General features: G+C 45.7%; 1 long non-coding RNA gene and 1 pseudogene across 1 annotated transcript; both read right to left on the bottom strand.

The window, feature by feature from the left end:
- Nucleotides 1-284: 284 nt before the first annotated feature.
- Nucleotides 285-10,209, bottom strand: LOC134483550 (protein PRRC2C-like; annotated as a pseudogene).
- Nucleotides 10,210-10,356: 147 nt separating this feature from the next.
- LOC103690642 (uncharacterized) lies at nt 10,357-11,630 on the bottom strand. The gene is made up of 3 exons (XR_005498801.2): nt 11,468-11,630; nt 10,642-10,747; nt 10,357-10,524 (listed from the first exon to the last, which is right to left on the bottom strand). It is a non-coding gene; the product is annotated as an uncharacterized LOC103690642 (long non-coding RNA).
- Between the last annotated feature and the right edge of the window lie 9,940 nt (nt 11,631-21,570).

A 21,570-nucleotide genomic window follows, 5' to 3' on the forward strand; every position in this document is an offset into this window, starting at 1 on the left:
TATATTTATATAAAAAGACCAATAATAGCAGTGTGTTATGCATCAACAGCAGCAACAGCTTTTCCAGGTTCTGCAGTCATCTGAACAAAACTGTAGAGACATCCAGCACACTCCATTAAAAAAAAAAAGTAAAAAAACAAAACCCCAGAAAACAGCATAGTTCTGTTACTCTTGTGGTACCTGGCACCATTTTTTTTTTAATTAGCTTCTCAATCATCATCTGGAAAGAAAACATTCTGAGCAACATCATTAAAAACAGCTCTGATTAAGCACGGTCACTACTACGTATCATAAAGCAGGTATAAGCTATTTTACATCCACAGAGGTATGATACAGTACTGTCCTACATCTATAATACTAGAGGATACAATTTAAAAGGCATTATTTGAGACTTGATTCTACTTTTCCAGCAGAGGGCCCAAAGGATGGTGTGACACAGCTTTGTAAAGAAACATACTCTAGACAGGATTTCCTTTCACTAGTGGCACAGTTCTAAGGATTCATTCTCTCCATGAATGTCAGCTAAAACCGTTATTAAAAAGATGAAATATCCCTAAAACAAAACCGTATAACCACCGGATTCACATGAAGATGACCTAGTGGAGACAAGCTGGACCTCACCTTACCAACAAGCTATCAAATCTGTTACGTTTAAACAGTGAGACCTCCAAGGAAGGAGATGCCAAGTAGTGCTTCAAAGCTTCAGACCACAATCAAACACAGCATCCTTTTCAACAGAAGCAGAAGCTCATCTGAATATGCTCAAGGATGCTGACACCAACATTTAATCATCTGCTCACTCATCCAGGAAGAAGGGGAGATCAGTTACTACTGTACTTTATTGTGTTCAACCAAATCACCATGTTACAAAAATAGCAAGCTGCCATAATAAAAAATAAGGCTCCTCTATCCAGCACCAGATAGCATCATTTTACTTTCAAGCCTAGAAATGCCATAGACATATCCAAAGAACACAAGGGAGCAAAAGAACCACAGCTGATGGGGCAATGGGACTGCCCAGTGTCCAGCTGAGCTACTCTGTGGTTATCACTCTTCTCCTACTTCTGGTGTTTCATGCTCCTTAAGATTAAACTGTGCGCACTTACAGACTGTTTGCACACTTGTATATAAACCAACCGAAGATGCAAATGTTACTCGGGAGGTGCGAGCCTGTGGAGCCTTGTTGTAATCGGTGTAGCAGCTGTCAGTGTAAAATGCTCTATGCCCCTTGTGTATCTCACAGGACAGTGTCACAGATCACTTCACCCCGTGGCTGCTGGCATTATTTGACTTCACTTTCCCTGCCCACCCACCCTCAATAAACCACAGCCTTTATGATTTTGTTTCTTCGGTTTTGATCGCCTGAGGTTTGATTGGTCCAGTTCTAACAGGTTTGGTGGTTATGGTGGGTGCAGGGGGTGGCTTTTCTTCTACTTTTTCCTGACAGGTACCAGGAGGGTCACTCAGTGTCTCAGGTTTACTTGTATCACTGTCCACTTTCTGGGCTTTGCCTCCTATCTGTTTGCTCTGTTGCTGCTCAGAGAAGAACCGCTGCGTGGACTGAAGAACCTCTGCTCTCTGCTTTGCCAACACCTAGGACCAAATGTCTTGTGGCTGAGTCCTCTTCCCACAGCTCTCTTCTTCATATCTTGTTCAGCCTTCAGTGCAGCCTGGGCCTGATTGCCTCTGACTCCAGACAGTGATCCACAAGGGCCCCTGGCTACAGGTGGCAAACGGGCATGGCTCATGAGGCCTGTGGTCAGCGGAGGAGGAGGCATCTGACTGGCCAGTGCCATTGGTGGCCTCTGTACAGGCGCTGGGAAGGTGTTAGTATGTGGGGCTCTTACCAATGGAGGGACCAGGTTAGGCTGAGAGAGAATCTGGGGTGCAAACTGTGCAGGAAACGGCTGTGCCATTCTCACTGTGGCAGGGGCTGACTGGAACTGTTTCTAATAAACAATGCTGTTCATTTTGCTAGACTGGCTGTTTGGACTTGTTGATGTAGCCCTGAATGGACTAGATGTTGGCGTGGTGCTTCGACCACCAATTGGTGGTGTTCCTGGTTTGATATCAATGCCACTCCCAAAGGCTTTGAGTTCCATTTCAGACATTTTTCCTGTGGTTGCCATCATGCCATGCTGCGTTCCAGCAGGGATTAACCCTCTGAAAGGCTGGCTTACTTGGGCAGGACGGCTCAAGCTCTGAGCCTGTGCTTGTGGGGTTGTGTGCTGTAACTGGGGCTGAAGTGTCTGAGGCAAGGCAATCAGAGGCTGTCCTGTAGATCCAAAATTAGTCAAGGAAAGCTGGGATGCTGGTAATGGTACTGTAACCTGCTGGAGAGCACTTGGTGATTGGGCAGTGTTATAAAAATTTGTCTGACCAGGCTGCTGTACTTGTCCAGAGTAAAGATTTGACGCTTGAGTAAGATTTGCTCTTGCCTGAAGAAGATGTGTATCAATCAGCTGAGAACTTCCTAGTCCTGATGCCTGACCCAGCTGATGTTCATACAGTATAGGGATGGGCTGAGTATTTGAAGTCTGCTGAAAGGCAAGACCTGACTGTGCCTTGGCAAGCTCCTGGTGCTGGACTGCTGGGAAGTTGTGGAGAGCTGTACCAGAGAGGACCACAGAAGGCTGGGAAAGGCTGCTTTGCATAAAGGCTGGCTGCGACCTATATGGTTGAATTGAAGAACTGAATAATTCCTGAGCCTGGGAAACAGCAGGCCCAGCCCCCAAACTCAGCTGGGCTTGATGCTGCCCTTGTAGTGGGGCATAGATAGGGATTGGAATCTGCTGAACGGATGTTGGCTGCGACAGACCAGGTTGGAAGCCCTGCTGCTGGGCCAGGGATGGCAGAGCCAATCGTGCATGCTGGGTATTGAATAAATGACTTGTATCCATATAGAAGGCTGGGATTTGAGCTGCTGCCGACTGAGACACATAAACTTGTGGACTCTGCTGTTGCTGTGCAATAAGGGAAGGCATACAGCTTAACTGTGAAAAAGGACTGGCAGAAGGCAAGCTGCTGGTCTGTAATTGTTGGGGTTTTACTTTACAAATATTAGGAGGGTCCGACGTGGTTGTAGATTTTGTACTCAATGAAGAGGTCGTGTAAGTACCAGCTCCCGATAGCGATGCTGTAGGAGTGACCGAGGCAACTGGGCTCTGAGGCATTGATGCACTGGAAAATGAGTTGTAATTAGCAGTGCTTGGTCCACTGGCACTACTGCTGACGCCACTCACAGTTGGAGGTGCTGTAGAAGTGACTGGGGACCCCTTTTCCCTTAGATTTGGAGAATTTTCCCATGCCTTCCGTGCAGACTCCATCTTGAAGGTGAGGCTGAAAGGAGGAGGAGGAACTGAGGTCAGGCTGGAGCTCTGTTGCATGGCCTCCCTCTTAGGGAGGGGAAGGCTGCTGGGCAGGAGCACATTATTAACCAAAGTATCCTCCATCTTTGCATTATTAGTAGCCACAGTGTTAGGCAGAGAAGAGGAAGGTGTAGTGTAGTCTGTTACAGACTCCTTTGCATCAGTGCCATATTCTGGAGCGGACACCGAGATCATTGCTCCGATCTCAGCAGACATTTCTGAGACTGCTTTGGTTTCCTTTGCTGTTCCAGGGTCTGTGCTTCTGACCGCAGCCGGGCCGGGTTTCTCTTGTCCTTCTGGTTCAACCTGTTGGGCATCTTTCACTTTTCTAATTTTTAATGATCGTTCCTTTCCAATGGGACCAGGTTTATGTTCTTTGTTTTCTACCAGACTCAAGTCTGGAAGCTTCTGAGCTTTAATGGGCCCTGCCCGAGGCTGTTTCTGACGCTGCTCTTTAGGTTCAGGAACTTTGTCAGTTGGTTTCTCTGAAAGCACAGGAACCACCTCATTTTCATTCCCATTTGAGGCTGGAGCACCAAACTGAATTGTGTCAATTCCAATTTCAACACCACTCTCTTGACCATTTCTTGTTCCCTCTGATGATGTTGCTGATCCAAATGATGTTAAGGGCTTATTCCATGCACTGACTGAAGGTGGCTGTGGTGGACTAATAGGACCTAATTTTTTAGAAATGTCATTGAGCACAGCTGGAGCAGTTACTTTGTTATCCCATAACTCAGCTGTTAGAGAGCTGTGTGACTGTGAAGTCTGCATGGACTTCCCAGTGGCTACATAATCTGTGCCATTAGATGTCTGAGCTGAAGGTAATCTAATCGAAGGTGGTGGCTGCTTTGAAGATGGTGTTGAAGGTGGAAGTGGACTCTGGACTGGTTTGTGGTTCTGTGTCTGCGTCTGTACCATTGAGGCCGGGGTTGGGGCAGTGGATGCAGCTGAGGCTGGGGCAAGTGGCACTGAGGCTGTTGGGGCCGAGGCTGGGGCAGCTGGTGTTGAAATAGATGGCACGGCTGTAGCTGAGACCACTGGGGGTGGAGAAGAAACTGAAGCTGGTGCTAGGGCTGAAGCAAGGATAGGAATCGAAGCAGAGGCGAGAATAGGGATGGAGACTGTAGTTGAGGCTGAGGCCAGGATAGGAGTCGGAGCGGGGACTGACGGCTGGGATGAGGAAGAGGCTGTGACTGGAGATGAAGTGGATGCTGGAACAGGAGCTGAGGCTGAGGTTGGAACTGGAGCTGGGCATGAAGTCAGAACCGGAGCTGGGGTTGACACTGGAACTAGAGCTGTGGCTGATGCCAGCACAGGAACTGGAGCTGGGGTGGATGCAGGAACTGCAGGTGCCAGGGATGTTAAGGCTGGAGCTGAGGAAGAGACTGGAAGTGGTACAGAGGGTGGGGCCTGAACTTGCTGAGTCCCAGTAGCTTGTTTTTTGGCAAACCTTGGAGGAAGCTTAGAAGTCTGACTTCTTCCTTTTTCACCTATATTTTTTTTTGCTCCATACCTGTACAACTTGCTCTTCCTTCTTTCGGCGTTCCTCATCCTGTAGCCGCTTTTGCTGTTTTTTAGATACAACTTCAGTAAAGCCATCATCATTCAAATTTGACTGGGGGTCTTCAACTACAGTTACTTCAGGATGATCATCAATGATAACAACACTTGCATAATTGTTTAGATCAAACTGTGAGAGAGTATCTACTTTCTCTTTTGGTTTTTTAGGGACGGGTTTGGTATCTTCTCTCTTTTTCCCAGTAGCATCCTTGGAATTCTTTTGTCCTGCACCGTTAGGCACCCCTTCTTGGTGATGTGCAGAGTTACCACTGACAGGGTCAACACCAGCTGTGCCTGAGGACTGCTCATCAAATGGCCCTCTCTTCCCACTTTTTGATGGTGGGCCATTTCTTCTTTCATTCCTAGGACCTGAGAAATTCCTTCCTGATTTGGGTGGACCATTGTTGCCACGACGATTCTGGCGATCAACTCCAGGTCTCTGACTAGAAAAACTTCTCTTTGCTATTTCCCTTTTTGGAGGCAAAACACTTTCTCCAGTCTTTACAACTGCTTGTGAACTCATATCAGCATTTTTTTTCTCGTCCCTCTCTCTTCTCTCATTAAAATCACGGCTTTCAGAGGCTGTTTCCCATTCTTCATTTGCCTGACCCGAAGAGTTCTGGTTAGACAAATCTGGTGTCTTATTTCCCGAAATGTCCACAGGTGGATTAACTGGTTCTTGAACAACATTATTAACTGTGCCATTTGTGGGTACCAACACCTCATTTGTCTTTGAAGCAGCCTCTCTCTCTCTCTCAGCCGTCTAAATCTAGGTGGCTTATCTTGCCTTGGTGGTCGGGTAGGACGCTGCCTTCGGGGCCTCTCTCTAGCTGGGTCAAATTTTCGCTCAAATTTTGGAGGTCGTTTATCTGCAGGTATGGGCATAAACTGCTCGTGTCTTCTTGGTGGCTCTCCATCCTCAGGTTTAGGAGGTTCTGCCTGCCTTGGGTTCCACTGATTGTCCCGATAAGCCGACGGTCTTCTTAAGGTAGCAGGGCGGGATGGCCGGCCTCCAGGATCCCTCCCACCTCGTCTGAATGTTCCTCCTCTGCCACGCCTTGTAGGCTCCCCTTTTGGAAGGAAACCTGGTTTAGACTTCTCCTCATCTCTTATGTAAGGTTTCTCTAATTGCCTATTATCTATTCGGACATGGTTTTCAGGCTTAAAAGACGGCTGTGGCTTGACAGGTTTTTTGTTTTCGGACCGTTCCTCTCTTAGGGGAAGTCTCCCTTTGCTTAAACTATCCTTGTCACTTGCACTCTCATGAACTTCACTGTCTGTGTCGGTCTCTGAGCCCCTCTGTCGCCTTCTTTTGGGAACAACTTCAAAATCAGAACACTCACTGCGTGTCTCGCTCTCTTCTCTTTGTCTGGGAGGTCCGGAAGGCACATGCTCTGCTCTTGGCTTACTGTCCCTATACTGAGGGTAATCTCGGGTGTGCCCTCTACCACCTCTGCCACGCCCTCCGTAAGAGCCTCTGTAGCTCCGACCTCTGGAGTAATACTCTCCTCTGCCCCTGCCTCGGTACCCTTGGTCTGGAAACCAATCTCTATCTCTGGCCTCCTTCCAATAGGGCCTAGCAGGTAAAGGCGGCTCCTTTTTCACTGCCACTCTAGAGTCTGGGCGAGGTCTTTCTACTCCAACATCTTTGTTGATGACTTTCTCAGGTGGCTTCTCTTCTTTGACTGTTGGTGCTGCAACAGTTTGTTGGTTTGTAGTTTTAAATATAGGTTCTACCTGGACACTGACAACAGGTTCCAAAGGTTTCTCATCCTGAGATGGCTTCTGAGTCAAAGCTGACGTTTCTGTTGAGGGTAGTTTCTCTGGTTCTGGCTGTACTGGTGGTGAAACCAATGACTGGGGCTGAACTGGAACTGGAGGTGGTAGAGGAAGAGGAAGATCTTTCTTTTCTGTTTTTTCTGCTTTAACAACTTTTTCAGTGACCTTTTCAATCTTTTCACCTTCTTTCTCCTTCCTCTGTTCCCGCTCCTCTTTCATATCTCTAAGTACAGGTTTTTTAATGGGACCCGACCTTCTCACAGGCCTGTCATTACCGTCCTCTCTTCTGTTAGAGCTTGGTCTTGGACCCCACCGAGTTTCTGATTTAGATTTATAGACTTTCTCTGGTTTAGGTCCTTCAGAAGATCGCAGAAAGCCATCTTTTCTTGGCTTCTCCTCTGGCTTTTCTACGGTTTCTTTGGAATCAGTACATCTGCTGGTGACCTTAGGTATGCTGACAGATGGCTCGTTTCTTTGTTCCTCTGCATTCTGAGCATGGTTAGAGCCGTGGGAAACACTTCTTTTTCGGGCAGGTTGACTTTCCAGTGCAGAGATCCGCTCGTCTGTAGGAGTAGGTAGGCTCTTTTGATCGATTACATCAAAACAAGCAGACTGACTGTTTGTATCAACATGGTGAGGTCTTACATCTTCCACAGATCTGCTTAAACACTTTTGTCCTTCTGTTTCAGCTGAGTCTCTAGCACCATCTGTTTTTGAGTGGGTTTCTAACTGACTCTGTTCTACAGGATAAGTAGCAGTCATATGCTCATGGTCCACTGCAGTTTCAGGCCTTGCATCCCCAGTTTCTTCAGTAGACTTGGAAGCAGCTGCCCGCTGAGGCTCAGCATGATAGGGGTCTGACCCCCACATCACTCGAGGCTCAGAAAGAGAAATTCCATGATCTCTCGCAGATCGAGCCATGTGCTCAAACGATTCAGAGGTGTTAGGTGACCCTTCCATCTGGTCTCTTCTGATTAACGGCTTAGGAGGAATCATTCCAGGATGTATGGGTGGGATGTCCATAGCAGGCCTTCCTGATATCATTCGTGGATCCATATAGGGCTGCATCATGAGCCACCTTGGGTCAAAACCCATAGAAGCCAGATGTTGGGGGTGGGGCTGCATTGGCTGATAAAGGGGTCTGTGTGGTGGAGGAGGGACTGAACCATTAGACGGCTGTGAAGGCACAGTCTGTGGAAGTACGCCTTGTTGTTGTTGTTGTTGCTGCTGCTGTTGCTGCTGCTGCCACTGTTGCTGTTTCATTTGCTCCTGCTGCCGCTGAAATCGTGGTGGCAATGATTTCTGAAACTGTTTGAAATAGCCAGATAATACAGCAGGTCGGGGTTGAGACCCTGACTCAGGTTCTGTTTCCTGTACCACTTGTGTGGTCTCCTTTTCACTTCGATTGCTGTCCTGTCTAGTGAAAACTGGTTGTTCTTCTTTCTTACAGTTGTTTTCACTTCCTTGGTTTTCTGTTGCAGGCTCTACATTAGGTTCTTGGGGTTCAACTTTTTCCTCTCTTTCCTTTTCCTTCAACTCGCCCTCCTTCTCTTGTTCTTTCAGCCTTTGTAGTTCCTGCTCCTTTTCCCTCTGTTGTTCTAACTCTTTCTCTTGCTGTCTCGCCCTCTCCATTTCTCTTTGCTTTTCCTGCTCTTTCTCAAGCTCCCGCTCCCTCTCCCGTTCCTGTTCTTTCTCTTTTTCAAGTTCTTTCTCCCGCTCCCGCTCCTTCTCTCTCTCCCTTTCTCTAAGTTCCTCTGGGGAGGGTTGCTTTTCTATGATCCCAAGCTTCTCATCCAGTTGCTTCAATTTCTCTGCACACGCTGCCTTCCTCTGTTCCTCCATCCTCCGCTCTTCCTCCTCACGGCGTTTACGAGCACGCTCCACTGCTGCAGATATTTCAGACTGTTGTTTTCGTCTTTGCTTCCATATTTCATCGGTATCAGGGACTGGAGGCTTTGAAGGAGAGGGGCCCTGTCTTCCAGGCATTTGTCGATCTGGAGGTGGGGGATGCTGCTGTGCAAGCAACTTGGGAGGCGGTGGCAAGTGTGAGGATGAGGTCCGCTCCTGACTAAATGGCGGGCCCTTCCCATAAGGACTTTTTGTGACTGGAGGCTGAGCAGGTGTCTGAGAAGAAGACTCAGTGCTGGAAGCTTCATCTCCTTCTTCTCGGTTTTCTGTGCTTTCAGGTGTTTTGAAGTTTGATCCTCACCGCTGTTTCCCTTAGGACTGGTACTGCCTTGCTCGTCGGCGTCACTGAAATTCAGCTGCTCTGTGTAGGCTACTTTCATCTGGGCGCCTGCCCGGCCTTCACCAGCTTCAGCATCTAGTTATCGGATTTATCCAGCTCCTTCAACTCTGATGCACTACGGATGGATGGGCGTGCAGGTTCAGAAGCCCAAGAAGGAGGACGACCTCGTCCTCGAAGGCCTTTGCTTGTTTCCGATAGAGAAGGGGGGAACCTCATGGGACCATGTAGAGGAGGATAGGCCATCCTTGGGTACTGCTGAAACATATATGGAGGCATCTTAGCTCTATACTGAGAAGCAAGGGCAGGCTGCTGTCCATGCAGTTTGGCCAGTGGAGGACCACACGCTATCCTCTTCTCCACCACTTTGAGAATGTCATTTTGTTCTGATGTTATAGCCGTGCTTTCATCCTGGGCAAGTTGCTTTTAATCCTGATCAGAGGAAGGTGACCAAGCAGACTTACCACCATCTCTCCAGCAAGCAACATTTGGTGGGCGTAAACTGGGTCCAGGTCCATAGTTTTCATCACTTGCTTCCTTTTCTTTTTTCTCCTGATCTCCAGCTGCCTGCAGACTGGGAAATTCCTGCTGAAATTGACTATTCACTTGGATTCCACTTCCTTGCCCACCTTGCTTGTTACTGGCCCATGATTTGGGAGCAGGTGCTACTTCTGGGGGAGCTGCAACCCCAGGTTTGGGCTCTGCTGGTGACACTTCTGGTGCTTTTTCTTCTTCGTGCTGCTCTTGTTTTGATGCCCATCCTGTACCATCTTTAGGCACAATATTCACATTAGGATCATTGCCTTTGTTTTCTGCTTTAAGACTTGGCAGGTTAGCAGGTGGGGGCATCCCCCGTGAAATACCAACTTTTCCAAGACTTTGTAACCCATGTCGAGCTGTAACTGTAGTCTTCTGTGTTTCCAAGGACTTTCCTTTGTAAGTATTAAACAAACTGAGTGTTGCGTACTTCTTCCCATCCTTTGCTTTTGTGCTCTGGCCTGACTTCTCTGACATTTCGGTGGAAACTCATCTAGTCCAAAACCTCCTGCCACACCCCTTAAAAGTAGTCCGCCAGGGTGAGAACCAAGTCTGCTGCGCGCTTCCAGAGGTTCGCCGGGTACGGATTAGGGGCAAGGAAGGGGAAGGAGTTTCCAGAGATCTTCCGCAGGGCCGCTCGGTCCGGAAAGCCCGAGCCACGGCCATACAAACCGCCAAAGCACTTTCGCTACCTCTTGAGAGGGTGAGAGTGAGCAAGGAAAAAGCAAGAATGATGGTCTTAAGAGTCAAGAGATAGAATTCAATTTTTATTCATAAGGAATTCATTTTTACAACAAAACAGGATTAAAACAAATAAATTAAAATATTTAAAAATATTTGAAAAGATAAAAACAGTAACAAGAACATACAAATATGAAACAACAAAAAGAAAATTTCAATTAAAATCATAACAAAAATATTTCTAAACAGCACATTCTTAAGGAACATTTAGAAGCACAGATGTATTGCTGTTTCTCCTCTTGCACACATAATGAAAGGCCGTCCCCCAAGTTGTCTCTCAGGTGCTGTTTTCTGAGAAGAAAGTAAGACCTCAATCAGTCAGGCTGGCTTAGTGATATATAAATTTAGGGTCTCTAAGAAATGACAAATTAACTCTGAGGAAGAATACTCATCCAAAAAATTTGTTACCATTCAGGATGTTTGTCATCAGGGACTCCTGAGAAAGCAACTTATTCTTCAGGAAGCTCTCTTACTTGGGTGTGTCCAATTCCAGCTCTCTTGCACTTTCTGAGACCTGGGAGAGGAAGGCAGTTATTCAGACACTGATTTGGTGGGGAAATGCAAGGCAGCTGTCGGAAGGCTGCCTTCTACCACCTCAGTTCTATTGGACAGTCAACATGGACCTTTTAACTGATATCATTGTTGCTAACTCTTTGGGAAGGGCAAAATCTCCAGAGAGCCTCAAAGTAATGTGGGTTGCCAATATGGGACCCAGACTTATACCAGTGCAAACCAAGAACAGGGCAATGGAAGGGACCTCATTGGGTTGCAGGAAGAAAGGAGATGTCCATATGTCACCAAGGTTAAAACCAATGACAAGTTCTAATTTGACATTTGCACTTTGTTCTTATCCCGAAAAGGTGCTTCCTACACAAGAAGTCACATGACCATAGAGTGTCATTTGTCAAAGAACCAAGAACTTGTTCAAAACTCTACAGAGCATCCAATCTATCACATGGATATGCAATAATGAGGTATGTTATTAATCTGTCACCATTTCTATACTGCAGCTTCAAAAAGAGCAGACAAATATACTTGCAAAATAATTCAGTTTCTGAAAAGTGGTTGGCTTCCCAGAATACTTGTGCATAGGCAGAGCAATGAACAATTCCATTACATGAGGTGGTTGGCTGGTTGTGAGTGTAAATTAAAAGGTGGTAGGAGAGAGCAAAGATGTATCAAATTGGCAAAATTTATCAGATATTTTTAAGCTAACACAGCTGCTCATCCCTACCAGATGATGCTGGGTCTGGACGTTGCTGGTCTTTATCTTTCTTGTTGAAGTCAACCAAATATTTCTGGTTCAGTGCACAATCAAGATGTACCTCCTTGCTCTCCTGCTTCAGTGGGACCAACTTCTTCATACATGTGTTCTCCATCAGGAGCTGGCTGAGCAGGTTTCTGAAAATACAGTCTGCATAGTAAGATCATGCTGCCCCTTTCTCCCATTCCCATTCCCGAGTGCCACTAACTCCACCAGGACCCAGATACCCATGAAGACTTAATAGAATTCATTTCGATACATATAAGGCTGCTGCACAAACCACAAAGAGTAAATTCCGGGAAGAATAAATTGTTTGTTTGGCCCGAGCACCAATTAGTGTCCGCATCTCTCAAAAAGAACATGGATCTACAACTATCCATGAAAGCCCAATGCATGGGGCCAACATCAATTAGTAGTGGGCCAACACCCTCAAAGGAGGTCAGTAGAACCAAGAGAAGCTCATGCTAACCATGTGGTCCACACACTGGGTTTTGTAAAACCTGGTATGACACCATAGGTCCAGGTCAGCCTAATAACCTGCTGACTTCAATCAGTGCTGTTCTATCTAGAGCCTTCTGAAGATGCCTAGACAATCCTGGGATGAGTAACAGTCTTTTATGGAACTGAAAACTGAGTCCTAATGACCCTGGCACACTGATGTGTAAACAGCACAAGAGATAGAACCAGAACTGAAGACCGTCCAATCCAGAACAAAGAAAGTCAGAAATGATCATTCCACAGGTAATAGCCTTTCTGACCAGGACTTACCTAGAGAAGGTAATCTCCTTCTTCAGCTTATGGTTGTTCTCATGGATCTCAGTGTTCTCCATCTCTAAGTTGTGCAGAATTGACATGACCGCCTCCTCCATTCTCTCCAGGTCTTCATAATATGGATTTGGCCTGAAGTGTGGCCTGGCCCCAAATGATAGAATACAATGAACATCAGCATTTAGGAATATATGAGCTCAGGGTGGGTCCTGTACTACCCCAGCCCTGGAAGGACACCTTCTGAATTCTACATATTGGATCTTCTTCAGCTTCAGAAACGTGTTTTTCTGCGTCCAGGACACCAGAATCTCAGCATCCAGATGGAGGGCTCCCTGGCTCCCTTTGTTCAATCAAGAGGAAATCTGCAGTCAAGCCAGTTGAGCTATCAAGAGCCTAGGCCACACCTCTCCATGCTCCCCCACCCAACACAGCCAGAAACCTGTGATTTCTTTTCTCCTGTTTTGATAACAGACCTTATATCAACACAAAATTATACTCTGCACAAGGAATACAAATAAACAGACAATCGTGGCCACATAGTCAAAGAACTGTGCTGTTGACAGTGGGGCTCCTAGAACAAAGCATTCACATCACCATGAATGTGTTACAGGTAAATACTCAGGCCAAGACATAGACCCCTAGATTCCAAGTGTGGAGGGAAATATAAACATATAAAAGTTGTCCATATGCATTTGGATGTATGCACACACAGACTCACAGACTGAGAAATACCTACAAAAAAGAGAAATGTAAAAACAGAGTCAGAGAAAGAGAAAGAGAAATATGGAAACAGAGAGTACTGTGAAAACCAGGAGAAATGCATCCACCATTGCTGTCTCAGAGGGCAAGACACACAGACAATAACAAACAGGCCTGAGCCTTAGACCTTCTAGTCAAGCATTGAGATGAACAGTTTGGGACCAGGCCCCTCAGGCTGCTGCCTGGATCTTCCAGCACTCAGTCCCCTGCCTAGCAAGTACAGAGACTCACCATAAACTCACTGCAATTACAATCTTGCAAAGCCACCATCTGTCAAGGGCTTTGCAAATGCACACTGGGCACTCACTCTCCCTGACTTTATCCCGAATTCTTCATTCAGACCACAAGATCTGCTTTTCAATAAATGGAAGCAGATGAGTCCAATTTCCATCTCAATCCTCAGGAAGGGTCAAGGTTCTGAATCTCCTCTATATGGGAGGTGAGGTTTAGCACAGGGTGGTTAGGGAGGCACAGCTTTCTAGCACCAAAACCTTAATAGGATAAGATGAAGGTGACCTTGCAGACCCAGGAATGAAACAAGAGCATTTGGAGCGATTCATACCTGTTCTTCATGGATCTCTCTGTCAGAAACCTCAGGCGATCTCTCAGGTCATTTCTCTCCTCGGTAATGAGCTGCAGCTCTTTAATCAGCCTCTCCTTTTCCTTCTTGGCCTGCTTCTCGCTTAGGGCAGTTTCAGTGGAAGATGTTTCTCTCCTAGAGTCTGTAGGTAGAAGAACACAAGTGAACCTGCATGGGGAGAATGCATAGAGTGTACATAGACCACAGTTAGGCCTAAACAGGAGAACAAGCCTGGAACCCAGTGTCACTGCTAGGCGATTGGTCTATGCTTAAGAGGCCTCCTCAGTGGATCTCAGTTCTCCCACTACTCTATAGAGACCAAGAGATGTAAGAAGCCAGGTGTTCCCTATTCCGGACATCAGGTGCTTATATGGACCACGGAGATGGCTTCTCCAGGATTATCATCAGCTGAACCGGGTACAGCTTGGTTTCAGGACCCTCACCCCTGTGGGTTCAGAACTCAGATGATAAATTCACCATCCACAAGACTTGAGTGATTGGAGACACTTAGATGTCCTACCCTGATACTCTAGGCCAACAACTTTGGATTAAAAACACATTTCCATGGAGGACATGGTCAACAGACTTATCAGTTCCCCTATTTGAAATACCAAATGCCCGAAAAGTTCCAATAGGTTACAGGCTGAATCTTGGTCCACATGTTCCAAACAGTTTTGGTATTTTAGAAAAATGTGTGTAACACACAACCTCTAATATATAAAGCAAACAATGACCCTGCCAGTTAGAAGAAATCAGAGGAGGTCTAAGAACATAAGGTTATTGCCTGGAGCACAATTCTCCCCCTGTTCCTACTGTCAGATATCCACTGTATTTAAAGAAGCAATGATAGTGAAGTACATTGCTGCCCTGTCTAAACTCAGAAAAGGTGGACCCTCCATGACTCCTGATGGTGTTTTTATATCAATGTAACATAACAAATGCACTGTAAAAGTAAAGACCAGAAGTTCACAGAATAATAGCATTGGCCTTACCATATCCTCCCAGTGGGGATGGGGAAACTAAAGTTCTGAAATCCTGACTTTCAGGAATTGTGATATTCATGGAAATTCAATTTCTTTTCAGATGCTCCAGTTGCTGTGGCCCATTGCTAGAAAGGTCAGCTTAAGCCTGCAGCCACCCTGGCAGGAAGCTCAAAATACACTGCCCAGAACTTACTCCACATTCCCCAGAAGTGCTGTCTCTGTCCATCATTACTTTGAGACGAAAGGCTAGACTCCTTCACTTTAGTCTCTCCAGAATCGACGTTCCCCCTCCCAAAACGCTTGCGAAGACAGGAAAACATGTCTTAGCTTGTAACCGCCAGACTCAGACTGAGAGAAAGTAGGGCACTGGTTGTCACTACAACACTGGTGACATCACAGAGGATGCCAGAACTCTCCAGGAGACAATAGAATGTCCAAGAAGGGACAGCTGATGTCACGGGGAGCAGACTTGGCCTCCCTGCTAATGTTCTCCCTGTACTGAGCATAAGCAGAGGTGCCCTTTCCAGGAGACTTTCCTGGGGCAGAGCCACTGAGCATCTCCTGCTTCCAAAGCCAAATTTTCCTCAAGGCTTGATTATAAAAACCTTAGTAATTCTTATGCATCTAAATGAATGTTTCCTTCCATATCTTGCCCCAAAATGTCTCACTAACTCAAATTGTCCTCATTCACCAATGTTAGCCATTAAAACTTCCTGAGATTTCATACCAGCTTGAATATGCAGTCAAAAGTTCTCCTGTCTCATTATGTATAGGTGCTTTATATCACATCAAGAAATAGTCTGCATGGTAGGTTACAACATGGGTGTGTGTTAGGGGAACACTCATGAAGTCATGTGCTTAGCAATTGACAATTGCCAGAAAATTCCTTAGTTGAAAGAGTTGAAGTCTTTATGGTGCTAGGAACAGTGTGGAGACCAGTTGGCAGAGAAAAGTGCAATATTGGAGCCACCAATGAAGGGAACCTCATGCTGCTTGTTGGGTTCTCATCTCTGCGCCAATGTCGCCAAAGGAGCACTGCTGACAGGCCTTCTATCAGAAGCTGAGCTTCTATCAGAAAAATAAAATAGTCAAGAGATATAGGGGGTGCAGATAAAGGTGTAGGACGAGGCTATACACATCACTACGTGGATAGAGCATGGACCCAGCACTTGTGCTCTGAGTCATGGGCTTCCCCACAAACACAAAAGCATCTGTCACAGTAAAAAAATGGATACTGTATTGAGTGCACACACCAATACTGATTGATCAGATCCATACCCCAGATTTTGGGGGCAGATCCATGGCCCCAAATATCTTCCTCTCAACTTACACAGCAAAAAATAAGAAAGAAAGAAAAAAGTCAAAACAAAAAGCTCAAGCTTCTCATATGAGGATTGCAGGAAGTGTGATCTGGTGGTCAGTTCTGATTAGGCCATTTTAGATAGAACAGTGCACAGTGATGCTTAATGTGATGGGTCCTATATACAGCTTTCTGCAATATTGGAATTTTAACAAGCCTCATCCAGAACATACAGAACAGGAAAGGATGTGATCACCATGTCCTTGCTCTCTATCAGGTTATTTTTCTGTGTTCGTGATTGTCAGGCATAGACAGCAACAATCTGAAATAGCTGGTAGACATGGAACAAAGTGGCTAAAACTATAGTTGTGGGTTACACACCTCAACTGTCAAAGGCTAATGCTGTCCTCACAGTCCCTGGAGGCCACTCTTGTAAGACTGTCTACTGGAAAGTAGAAGCAGGTTTATCTGAGCTCAAAGTGAACCTGGCCAGCTAGGAAGAGGGCAACATGTGATACTTGAGACCCTGTCTAAACCAGCACAGAAACCCACACTTCCTTCAAAGCATCATCTATGAATTCCTGATTATCTACCATTCTCTCCCTACCAGTCTTAAGACTGGAATTGTAGAAAAGAACTGGAAATGATCTTCCTATTCTGAAGACCTTGATCTCTCTTTCCCCAGGTGCACATTAAGAACTCATGCAAATGGGTATGACCATCTGAACATCTTAGTATCATCTACTCAGTATATCTAGCATAATACTGTGCCTATGGCAATCTCAAGCTTCCTTGAGTTTCGCTGACCCAGCAAGAAGTATGAAGTACTGAGGTCAAACCCCAGTGATCCTTTCAAGGGTTTAGAAGAAAGCCATCAGAGAAACTCCACTTCTTTGTCCTTAGATTAAATCAAGCTGATACAATGTGAACCTGGTGGGCTATTTAACCATGCATCTTTCTGCCAACCCTACCTTTCTGAGTTCAGTCCATGTGAACCTGCATGGGGAGAATGCATAGAGTGTACATAGACCACAGTGAGGCCTAAACAGGACAACAAGCCTGGAATCCAGTGTCACTGCAAGGAGTTTGGTCTTCGCTTAAGAGACCTCCTCAGTGGATCTCAGTTCTCCCACTACTCTATAGAGACCAAGAGATGTAAGCAGCCAGGTGTTCCCTATGCCTGCTGACACACGCAATGAATGCAGTAAATTTTAATTTCTGTTCAATTGTTCAGTAACTTACTTACACTTGGATATTGCTGTGGAAGTGATGGGGTTTCGTGATCAGCATTGCATTTAACAATGCATAACCAATCATCCCTCCTAGAATGACTGTATATAGAGAAAGAAAATTTATTAGAATGGTTTATAGGCTGTGGTACAGCTAATTAAACAAGGAATGGAAGGTCCAAAATGCAGTAGTTACCCCTGTTGAAGCCAATCCCCCTAGCATAGCTGTAGCCATTTTGTTCCATGCCTGCCAGATAGTTCATATTCTTGCTGTAATATGTCTGCCTGTCATGGTTGTCTGAAAATAATTTAACTCAGAGCAGGGTCAGGAATGATCACATAACTTGTGTATGTTTTTTTTTATTGGTTATTTTGTTTATTTGGATTTGAAATGTTAACCCCTTTCCAGTTTCCCCTACAATAACCCTGCATTCCACCCCCTTCCCCAGCCTCCTCGAGGGTGCTCCCCCACCCACCCATTCCTGAACCACTGGAAGGAAGTTCTTTATGTTGTGAGGTTTCTTAATCTTAAATTTCATAATTATAAGCTTCATGTAGGACCAAAAAAATTAAAGGTCAATATGAGGGCTGCAGTGACGGATCCATGGTTAAGAGCACTGACTGCTCTTCCGGAGGTCCTGAGTTCAAATCCCAGCAACCACGTGGTGGCTCACAGCCATCTGTAATGAGACCTGATGCCCTCTTCTGGTGTGTCTGCAGACAGCTACAGTGTACTTATATATAAATAAATAAATCTTTAAACAGATAAAAAGTCAGTATGAACCTTTGTTGTCTAAAATGGCTTGAGTCAGGGCTGACAACCAGACAGCCCTTCCAGCACCTGCCTATGAGCTCACATTTTAGTCTTTATAAACTGACATAGAAAAATGTCCTGAGTCCTAGCCTGACAAATTCTCAGCTACGTCTCTGATGATCAGTCTTAGGGTGGGCATTCAATAAACCATCCCTGTCTAAGTGAGGTCAGAGTTTGTGTGGTTTATGGGGCAACTCCGGGACCCCATCAGTTTTGTCCATAAGGCTGGATATTTCAGCTGGTCTTCAGTACATGCAGTACTCCTGAAGAAGTAGGCGAATTAATAAAGCAAACTTCCTTCTTCCATGTCCTTGATATGAGCCGGCAGAAGGTGTGGTCCAAACAACAACCTACAGATTGGGTAAAGATCTTTGCCAATCCTACAACAGATAGAGGGCTTATATCCAAAATATACAAAGAACTCAAGAAGTTAGACCTCAGGGAGACAAATAACACTATTTATAAAATGGGGTTCAGAGCTAAACAAAGAATTCATAGCTGAGGAATGCCGAATGGCTGAGAAACACCGAAAGAAATGCTCAAAATCTTTAGTCACAAGGGAAATGCAAATCAAAACAACCCTGAGATTTCACCTCACACCAGTCAGAATGGCTAAGATCAAAAACTCAGGTGACAGCAAATGCTGGTGAGGATGTAGAGAAAGAGGAACACTCCTCCATTGTTGGTGGGATTGCAGACTGGTACAACCATTCTGGAAATCAGTCTGGAGGTCCCTCAGAAAATTGCACATTGAACTACCTGAGGATCCAGCTATACCTCTCTTGGGCATATACCCAAAAGATGCCCCAACATATAACAAAGACACATGCTCCACTATGTTCATAGCAGCCTTATTTATAATAGCCAGAAGCTGGAAAGAACCCAGATGCCCTTCCACAGAGGAATGGATACAGAAAATGTGGTACATCTACACAATGGAATATTACTCAGCTATCAAAACCAATGACTTTATGAAATTCGTAGGCAAATGGATGGAACTGGAAAATATCATCCTGAGTGAGATAACCCAATCACAGAAAAACACACATGGTATGCACTCATTGATAAGTGGATATTAGCCCAAATGCTTGAATTATCCTAGATGCACAGAACACATGAAAATCAAGAAGGATGACCAAAATGCAGATGCTTCACTCCTTCTTTAAAAGGGGAACAAGAATACCCTTGGCAGGGAATAGGGAGGCAAAGTTTAGAACAGAGGCAGAAGGAATACCGATTCTGAGCCTGCCCCACATGTGGCCCATACCTATACAGATATTAGATAAGATGGATGAAGCAAAGAAGTGCAAGCCGACAGGAAGTGGATGTAGATCTCTCCTGAGAGACACAGCCAGAATACGGCAAATACGTAGCCGAATGCCATCATTAAACCACTGAACTGAGAACGGGGCCCCCATTGAAGTAATCAGAGAAAGGACTGGAAGAGTTTGAAGGGGGTTAAGACCCCATATGAACAACAATTCCAACCAACCAGAGCTTCCAGGGACTAAGCCACTACCCAAAGACTATACATGGACTGACCCTGGACTCCAACTGCATACGTAGCAATGAATAGCCTAGTAAGAGCACCAGCGGAAGGGGAAACCCTTGGTCCTGCCAAGACTGAACCCCCAGTGAACATGATTGTTGGGGAGAGGGCGCTAATGGGCGAAGGATGGGGAGGGGAACACCCAAATTGAAGGGGAGGGGAGAGGGTTGAGGGATGTTGGCCTGGAAATTGGGAAGGGGAATAACAATCGAAATGTAAATAAGAAATACTCAAGTTAATAAAGATGAAAAAAAATAAAAAGAAAAAAGAAGGTGTGGTCCAGATTAGAGATGGACCTTTCCATCTCAAAAGATCTGAATTAAAGATTTATCTTCTGATCTCCAAGATTTGGATTACAAGTAGGTCTTCTTGCTTCAGAAAATTTAATTAAGAAAAAAAAAATCCAATGGTGCTCATGCCTTTAGCCTCAGCATCCAGGAGGTAGAGGCAGGTGGATCTCTGAGTTAAAGGCCAGCCTGGTCTACAAAATGAATTCCAGGACAGCCAGAGCTACACAGGGAAACCCTGTCTCAAAAAAAACAAAGAAGAGGAGGAGGACCAAGAGGAGGGGGTTGAAGAGAGGAAAACAGAAAGAAGGAAGGAGAGAGAGAGAGAGAGAGAGAGAGAGAGAGAGAGAGAGAGAGAGAGAGATCCCCCTCACAGGGCGTCAAGCCATTTGGCATTAGTTAATTCCAGGTACACTCAAGTTGACAACCAAGAACAGCAATCCCATTACCCGTGGTTGTGATCTCACCCTGGTAGGCTCCTGAGTAGGAGGCTGAAGCAGGAGAATTGCCATAAGTCTGATGCCAGCATGAACTACACACGTGTTCCAAGCCAAGCCAATCTCAGCTACAGTTTGAGATTCTGTCTGAAAAATATGAAAGAGAAAGAAAACATAAATTCCTAGAGCAGTGTTTCTCAACCTTCCTATGGCCTCAACCCTTTAGAACAGTTCCTCAAGCTGTGGTGACCCCAACTACAAAATTATTTTGTCGCTACTTCACAACTGTAAATTTGCTACTGTAATGAATCTTTATTGTAGTGTAAACTGTCTGATAGGAGACCCTGTGTGGGTCACGACCCACAGGCTGAGGGCCTTTGCCCTAGAGGCGGTCTTGGCCTAGTTTATATAGTTCATATTATAATGGGCTCTCTCAGCGTTTGAAGGTCAAGTATATTCACTTGTAACATCAAAACTTAAAAATTCAGCTGAGCTGCTGGCTGGTACGGTGTGACATCCCCCAGAATACCTTTGCCATTTTGTTCCATGCCTACCAGCCATTTCATATTGTTGCTGTAACACGCCTGCCGTCACTGACAAGGAGAAGGGACTTGGCTCAAGGACATGCTGACCACACACCTTGTTTTGTTCTGAATGTTCAGTATGCAGTTTGCTAATCTTAAGAAATTCTACACCTGAAGGAGTGGTTCCCTGAAGTGGACACAGGTGAAAGGCTAAGGCAGATGTGTGAAGGAATGTTTCACTGAGGCAGATGCAGGTAAAAGGATGTTCTGCTAAAGCACGAATGTGAAAGGACACGTGATGAAGGGTTCTGCACTAAGGACAAACATGCATTGGTCTGCCTTGCATTCTGTAGTTGAGCTGCATTTGTTGGGACTTCATAGAACCACAGCAAAAACCCTTCTGGAGGGCTGTGTAGTTTCTCGATGTTTCCTTGGCCTCGGGCTGATGGGCAGAGTGATGTCAGCTGAGACAGACACATGTGCTGACGCAGGACACACGCTGAGGCCAGACCCATGGAGGACACGGGATATTGAGAGGGAGTTTGGGTGGAGGCTGAGCTTGGCTTGCGTAGCTTGTTGGTCTGGGGTCTCTGCTGATCTCTGCTCGCCTGAGAGCTGCTCTTACTGACTGTGTAGCATCTTGGCTGCTCTTTGTTCCCCTTGGACAGCCCTCAGGACCAGGCTCTCCTCTCCCTTAACCATGGCTGCTGTCCTCTTCCTCTCTCCTCTCCATCACACACGTTCTTCCTTTATTCTCTGGCAGCTTCTTCTTCCTTCTTCCCTCCTCATGATCCTCTCTAGCAAAGCCCTCAAAGCTCACCTCCCCTATCTCTCTGCTGTGCA

Source organism: Rattus norvegicus, chromosome 19 (genome assembly GCF_036323735.1).
Source record: "Rattus norvegicus strain BN/NHsdMcwi chromosome 19, GRCr8, whole genome shotgun sequence".
NCBI classification, from domain to species: Eukaryota; Metazoa; Chordata; class Mammalia; order Rodentia; family Muridae; genus Rattus; species Rattus norvegicus.